Raw genomic sequence first — 6,574 nt, 5'->3', positions numbered from 1 at the left:
GGATCAGGAGACAGGGCCTTCTCTTTTCCACACCAGAGACACTAAACCAGAAAATCCTACAACAGTTTTAGCAAATGCCATGGGATGGCACCATGTCCTGCTACCTAACTGAATAGAAAGGCTGGAGGGCCCTGGTGCAGCAGCCAGTGGGCAGGTCTGGGAGAGAGTGCCAGCTCCTGTCCCTTGGCCTTGGCACCTGAGCTCTCCTCTGCCTGTGACACAGGAGTATCCACTGCAGGGGTTTCTCTGGGGCCGGCCAGCAGGATAGGGTTGCACTGCTACCCGTTAGCATATTAGGCTGTTACCACTCTGATGCTGCCTGTGATAAGTGTCCCCAAAGAACCTATAAATAAGTAACTAAGCAGCCTGTCTTATGCATCTTAATTATTTGTAGGCCAAGAGGACAGGAAACTTTTGAAGGTAGCCTTGCCTCCTCTACAGGTCCAAGCAGTCTGTCCTCCAGACACTGAAAACCATGCGGCAGCATAAACCAGCCTCCATAACCAGCAGCACATTGAGGCACATCACAGTCATTAAAAAGCATCGAAACCAGTGTCTCCAGGGGAAGAGAGGGCTGAGGGAGATAAGGCACATCCTCCATTTTGCAGGATCAGGGAGGAGCCCAAGTGTCTGCCTTGTCATATGGCATAGCTCACAGTGCTGGGAAGTGAATTCTGCTGGCATGGGGTTCCCCCGTGCATGGGGACTACCTGTCTGGATACTCCCAATGGGATTAGAATTGACTGTCTGCAGTTGATACAGAGGTGACTATATTTCATTGATAGTTGACATAGTTTAAGAGCAGCAGGATGCAACTTGGGAAAAGACAGCAAGGAAAAATTAGGGATGATGACTTAGCCTTTTGAGAATGGTGGTCATGCTCCCAAACATGAGAAGTCTCTTACCTAGGCCTCCTTCCTTGAGGGGAAACCATGGTGTTTCCCAAACACTAGGTTAAAGCAGACTCATCACTACCTCCATTTTCTGTGGTGGTCTCAGAATTCAGTGTCATTGTACCACTGCCCTGGCACAGAATGCATTTCAGATTTACATGGTCACGATGGTCATTTGCAGGTGACGTCTTCTTGGAAGAACTGCAGATGCCCTAAATAGGTGCCATAGCTGTTTGTTCATTTTCTGCTGCTGGCTGGTGAATATGGACCAAACACTCTACCCATGCAACAGGTCTTGGTACTAAGGCAATGCAGCATTCCCACAAATGCTATATTTCAGATGGCATCCTATAATAACACTCTAACATGGAAAAGGAAATCCCTGACTAGAGCTCACTCGTAGTATATTTTAACAAAGTTGTTTGAATTTCATAGCTCATATGTGATTAATTACTGTGAATATTCCTAGCAGAGAGGGTCTGATCTCCCTTCACAATCAAGTTTGGCTATGCTGAAAGCAAGACTAGTCTGTATTTTGCTGTGGCCATTTATAGCAACCAAAGCAGTCCAGAAGGGAGGGGCAAGCAGGGCATCTGGTTCCACTGCTGTTCAGGGAGATCAGAGATGACCCTGAAGCACATTGGTTGATGGCCCCACATGTTTTTCTGAATACACCAGACACTAGTTAGGGAGGAGAGGGATGGTAAGCTTGCAGTTAAAATATCAGCAGACTTGCAAGGAGAGGGAATGAACCTGGATATTTTTAGCCAATTATACTCTGAATTTTTGTTCTTTCTTTATTCTGAAAATTCCCATGGTTGGGACGAATGGGCGTCTTGGTGTAACATAGAAGCTTTGCCTCTTTGGCTGTGGTCAATTTGGTAAGGGAAAGGGATGATACCACCTGTGCTATGCTGAAATGTGCTTATTCCCTATCAAAACCTACGAGGTATTGTTTGTCACATTAGACATGGGCCAGTTGTCAGGCTTTTTTCTTTTATTGGCCTTTAAAAATACCTACAAAGTCATTATAAATAGACTTTCTTCCATTCAAGATGGCAAATGCAGCTGAGGGATGTAATTTTCAATATGTGCACTTGAAATGGAGCCAAGTGGAATCCAAATATCACAACCCAACTGGACAAGGACCAGCCCTTCACTTTGCAAACAGCCTCCATAATATTGCAGTGGGGGGCTGGGTCCAGCTTCCTTCAGAGACCACGGTGTGCCAGTTGCTGGGGCACAGCTGGGCCTTCCCCAACTTTCTGAGCTTGACACTCCCTAAAGGTTGACCCTCTTTGCAGCCTTTCTTCATTTTCTACACGTGGACTTAATTTAAAGATCTTTTTTTATTCCACTTCTGGTCATAAAAATTAATCCCCTGCGGGTATGCAGGCTGCATTCTGTGCACGAAGCTATGTCACTGCATGGTGAAGTAACCTTCCAGATTTTCATGGTGTCAGAAAGCTGACACCTCTTGATTTTTCCCTCCTAGACCTATCTATTGTTATTGACTTCAAGCTCCAGCTTTTGCCCTGAGTTCAGTATTTTATTTAGTAACTGATCTGCACCAATTAAAGCATTGCCTAAATCCCCAGCTGTCCAAGGGCCTGATTCTTCAAACAAGCAAAGGTCCAACATACCATCCCTCTTCCTCCAGTTTAAAAGAGGTTGTAGTGAAGGGACATTGCCAGGGTTGTTGTTGTTGCGGTGATAGCCTTCACAAAGCAGATTTAAGAGCATAGTCCTGATGTGGGATTTGAATGCTACCAAAAAGTAAATAACAGCAACCCTGTTGTGGTTTTTTTAAATTCCGGGAAGGTATCTACTGACTTCTACTACCAGTAGTAAAAACCATCAGTGGCACATTTGGGCCCCTCAGCCTTGATGTTTTGTTTTAATGGTTATAAACCACAGACAGAGCCATGGTTTCGTGCTAACTGCAACCTCATCATATTTATCTTTACCTACACTTTACCTAGCAAGAAAGGAACATACCTTCAGTGTTGCCCTCACTTTAGGAGATGGTAATTCTAAATGAGGGACTAGTGGCACAGAGGAGATGCAGTGACCCTGACTAGCATCGCTTGCTTCCCTAAGTGCTTCCACTACCCACAAAACACAGAAGAAAGAGCTGACAATGCTGTGTGGGACAATGTGAAGTCCTGACATTCCTGCTACACCATGACTCATGAAGCTTGTTGAGCACTTTGCATGCTTTTTAACAGGTCACTAACATCAACTCTCTTGAGAAGTTCTACATTTAAGTGGGTTTTTTTCCATTTCATGCGTAGCAGCATGCCATTAAAGCGAAGTAAGAAGGTAGTGACAATGCTGACAACTTGAAAAGACATTTATGTTTTCTCTTGCACAGCACCAAAAGCGCACCCTTCTGTGGAGATGATAAGATGCTTATAGACCCTCTGGTGCTGAAGAAGAAGCTCAATAGGATGGCAACAGAGCAAGGGGCCTTTGCTGTTCTCAGCAGCCTGCTGCAATACGTCACCGAGCTCACAGCCAGCGATCCACAGATCAGCAACAAGAGGACAAAATGGGCAGAAGGTAAAGAAAACCAGGTGAGCTCTAACCAGCCATGTCCAGATCCAGTCAGGGTTCAGTATCCAACCAGATTTCAGCTCTTGCGGTCCAGGTTTCTAAACACCAATCGCGAGCCGTACACCAAGAAGAGAAGAGAAGTCGGCAAACTGGTCATTAAAGAGAAGATGTGGGTGAGCAGGGCTGGTAACAAGCTGGACAGAAGTAGAGACAGGAAGGGAGATGGAAAAGCAGTGGACGAGGATGCAGACACAGCACCCTGCGAGAGGGCAAGGTGGTCTAGTGTGACTGGGAAAAACACAGTGAAGAACATCCTGAAGAAATTTTTAGCTGCAGAAGAAAAAGAAGCCAAGGGGGAGCCTCCCAGCTGGAAAAAGAAGGGAGCAAACAGCAGTTTGCCAAAAATAGTCAACAAGAATTCAGTCTTGTCCAGACTGAAAGAGAAGTTTGAACAAAGCACTCTCTGCTCAGCTGCAGAGGTGAAAGCATCGCTCTTGCGCAAAGGTGAGAGAAAGACTAAAAACTTCCCCAGCAGAAAACCTATTCATAAGCCTGAGGTCAGAGTGCTGCGCATGGCAGCGATGACAGCCACAGGTATAAAGAGTCCAGAGTCCCAAAATTTAGTGTGCTCCATGGTTCCAGTGCCCAGATTCAGCATGGCTACCAAAATCAACCATCCTTGGAGCTGGTCAAAAAATAATGCCACAAAGCTACCTTTTGGTCAGGGCATACTACTGAAGGAAAAGGAGGGATCCAACAGAGACCACAGAGAGAACAAAACCCTGGGAAATGCAGCACAGGTCAGGGAGGGCAAAGAAGAGTTGCTGGTGGCACCAGAGGCCATGTCAGATGCAAAGGACTGTGCTGAGGGTAAAATAGATTCCACAAAACAGGGACCCAACTTTCACCCTGTTCTAAATAACTCTTCAACTACTCATAAAAACACAGCTCTTGCAGACTGCATCCCCCGCTTACCTGAATGTGGTCTAGATTGTGACAGGACTAACATGCCAGCTGGGCCTGACACATCTTCACCATTGGAAATTACCAATGCTCTGCAACGTGTGAAGGAAGACAGCCCACCTTCTGACTCAGCTGACTCTGGCACAGCTGAAGGATCCCATGAACAAAGTCCTCAGGATACTAAACCAGGAGAGATTCCTGAAATATCTCTGTATGTATACTGTTCAGATGAAGATGACACAGAGCTCACAGAGCCAGAAAAAGATCCTTTCTTTGCAGGCCAAAAATGTGTTCCAGAGCAGAAAGCACTGGAAAACATTCTGCCATTTTACTCTCCAAAATTTTCAGCATCTTGTGAAGTTGAGCCCTCAATGGATGATCAACAGCTAACGGTCCTAATACCAGCTTCTCGCACAAAGCCACCAACAGAGGCACTGAATTTAAGAGGCAAATGTTCTAAGGAAGCCAAAAAAGAAGCAGCATTTCACAGTAAAGACAAAATGTCTTCTACTTCCAGCAAAAACGATAGTTATGTCCCAAATATAGAGGAGGAGGAAAATAAGACACCCAACAGCCAAATGCAAAATGAATTAAAAACCATGCAGCCTCAGCCTCCTCAAATGAATTTTAGCTCACAAAATAACTTTAATGTTTCCAGTGGAGACATGCAAGTTCCAGACACAAATCAGAACAAACCTATACTCTCCTCAAATGAGAACCTGGAGCCAAAGCCTGGTGCTGCAACAGAAGAGGACACCTGTTCTCCTTTGGAAAAGGCACAAAGCCCTTTTCCAGGTGATCTTGTGAAGCACAGTTCTTTTATTTCAGAAGAAGATTTTGGGAAGGACAAATTGTCTTCATCAAATGAAGTGATGAATCATGCAAACAATCAAGCCCTGCAAAGGAGTTCCTTAACTGACCTGGAGACCTGCCACAAGCCATCTGAATCTGTCATTGAGCACGAAGAGGACACTGCCGATGAGATGCCCTGGCCTGACTCTGAGGCATGGCAGTCACCCTTGTCAACCCCTTTACCAATATCAATGAGCGGGATTGCAGGACAAAGTATCCATCGCACTCTTAGAAATCCTCCTGCCCTTCCGCCTCTTGATCTGGTGGGACAGGGAGCTGGTGCTGTGGAACATGAGCATGACAGCCATGGCTGTGAGAAGCATCCACACCCCCCTTCAGATGAATTGACAAATGGTGGGAATGACACAATGGGGGAGAAGAAAACCGTGTGTGATTTTAAGAACCAAGCACTCTTCCCAGATGATGCAAGAGAAAATGAAAACTCTACAGACAAAGAGACAAATACATGTCACAGACTTGAGAACTGTCTTTCACATTCAACCACAAAGCCAGGAAAACATGAAAATAAAACCCCACTAGCAGGAAATCCCCCATTACCCTTGGAGAAGAGCCAAACACCAATATTAGATGATACCAAAAAGCAAGGATGTAGTATGCAAGACGAGAACCCAAGTCCTTCATCAACTGAATTGGTCTCAGACCAAAAGAAGGATGCAAAAAGTAGAAATAAAATATCTGAACACATAAGGGATAAGCTCTTCTCCTCAGATGATGACATGAAGCCTGAAATTGATAGCATGGAGACAGAGGAGAAAGAAGAGAGAAATGTCTTGCATAAATTTGAGCAGGAACAAGTATTCACACCAAATGATACTGTGGACCATGATAACAACTCTTCAAGGGAGAATGATGCTCATAGTCTTCAAACATCCCAGTTACCTTCATCAGAGCATGATACCAACATTCAAGGAGTGAAAAATACTGGTGAGAGTTTGGAGAATCTAGCATCTCCAAGAGATTTTATGAAACATAAAGAGGATGTGACAGGAGACAAAAACATCTACTCCAATAATAGGAAAAAGCATCTGGACCCATCAGATGAGCCAATGAAACATACAAATGACAGTGAAGGGCTACAAAATGTCAAGTCAGACTTCAACAATTATTCAATGCCACCAAGACATACAAGTCAGGACAATAAGATGGCTGATGAGGACAATACCTCTCTAGAGACACAGAAACAGATGCCACCAGGTGGCCTTGTAAGGCCTGAAACTAAGCCAGACAAAAAAGAGACTAAACATATCTCTGAGAAGTTCCAGTCACCTTCTTCAAACAAAGTGCCAGAT

Source organism: Camarhynchus parvulus, chromosome 1 (assembly GCF_901933205.1).
Source record: "Camarhynchus parvulus chromosome 1, STF_HiC, whole genome shotgun sequence".
Classification (NCBI taxonomy): domain Eukaryota; kingdom Metazoa; phylum Chordata; class Aves; order Passeriformes; family Thraupidae; genus Camarhynchus; species Camarhynchus parvulus.
Note: the sequence above shows the minus strand (reverse complement) of the source record.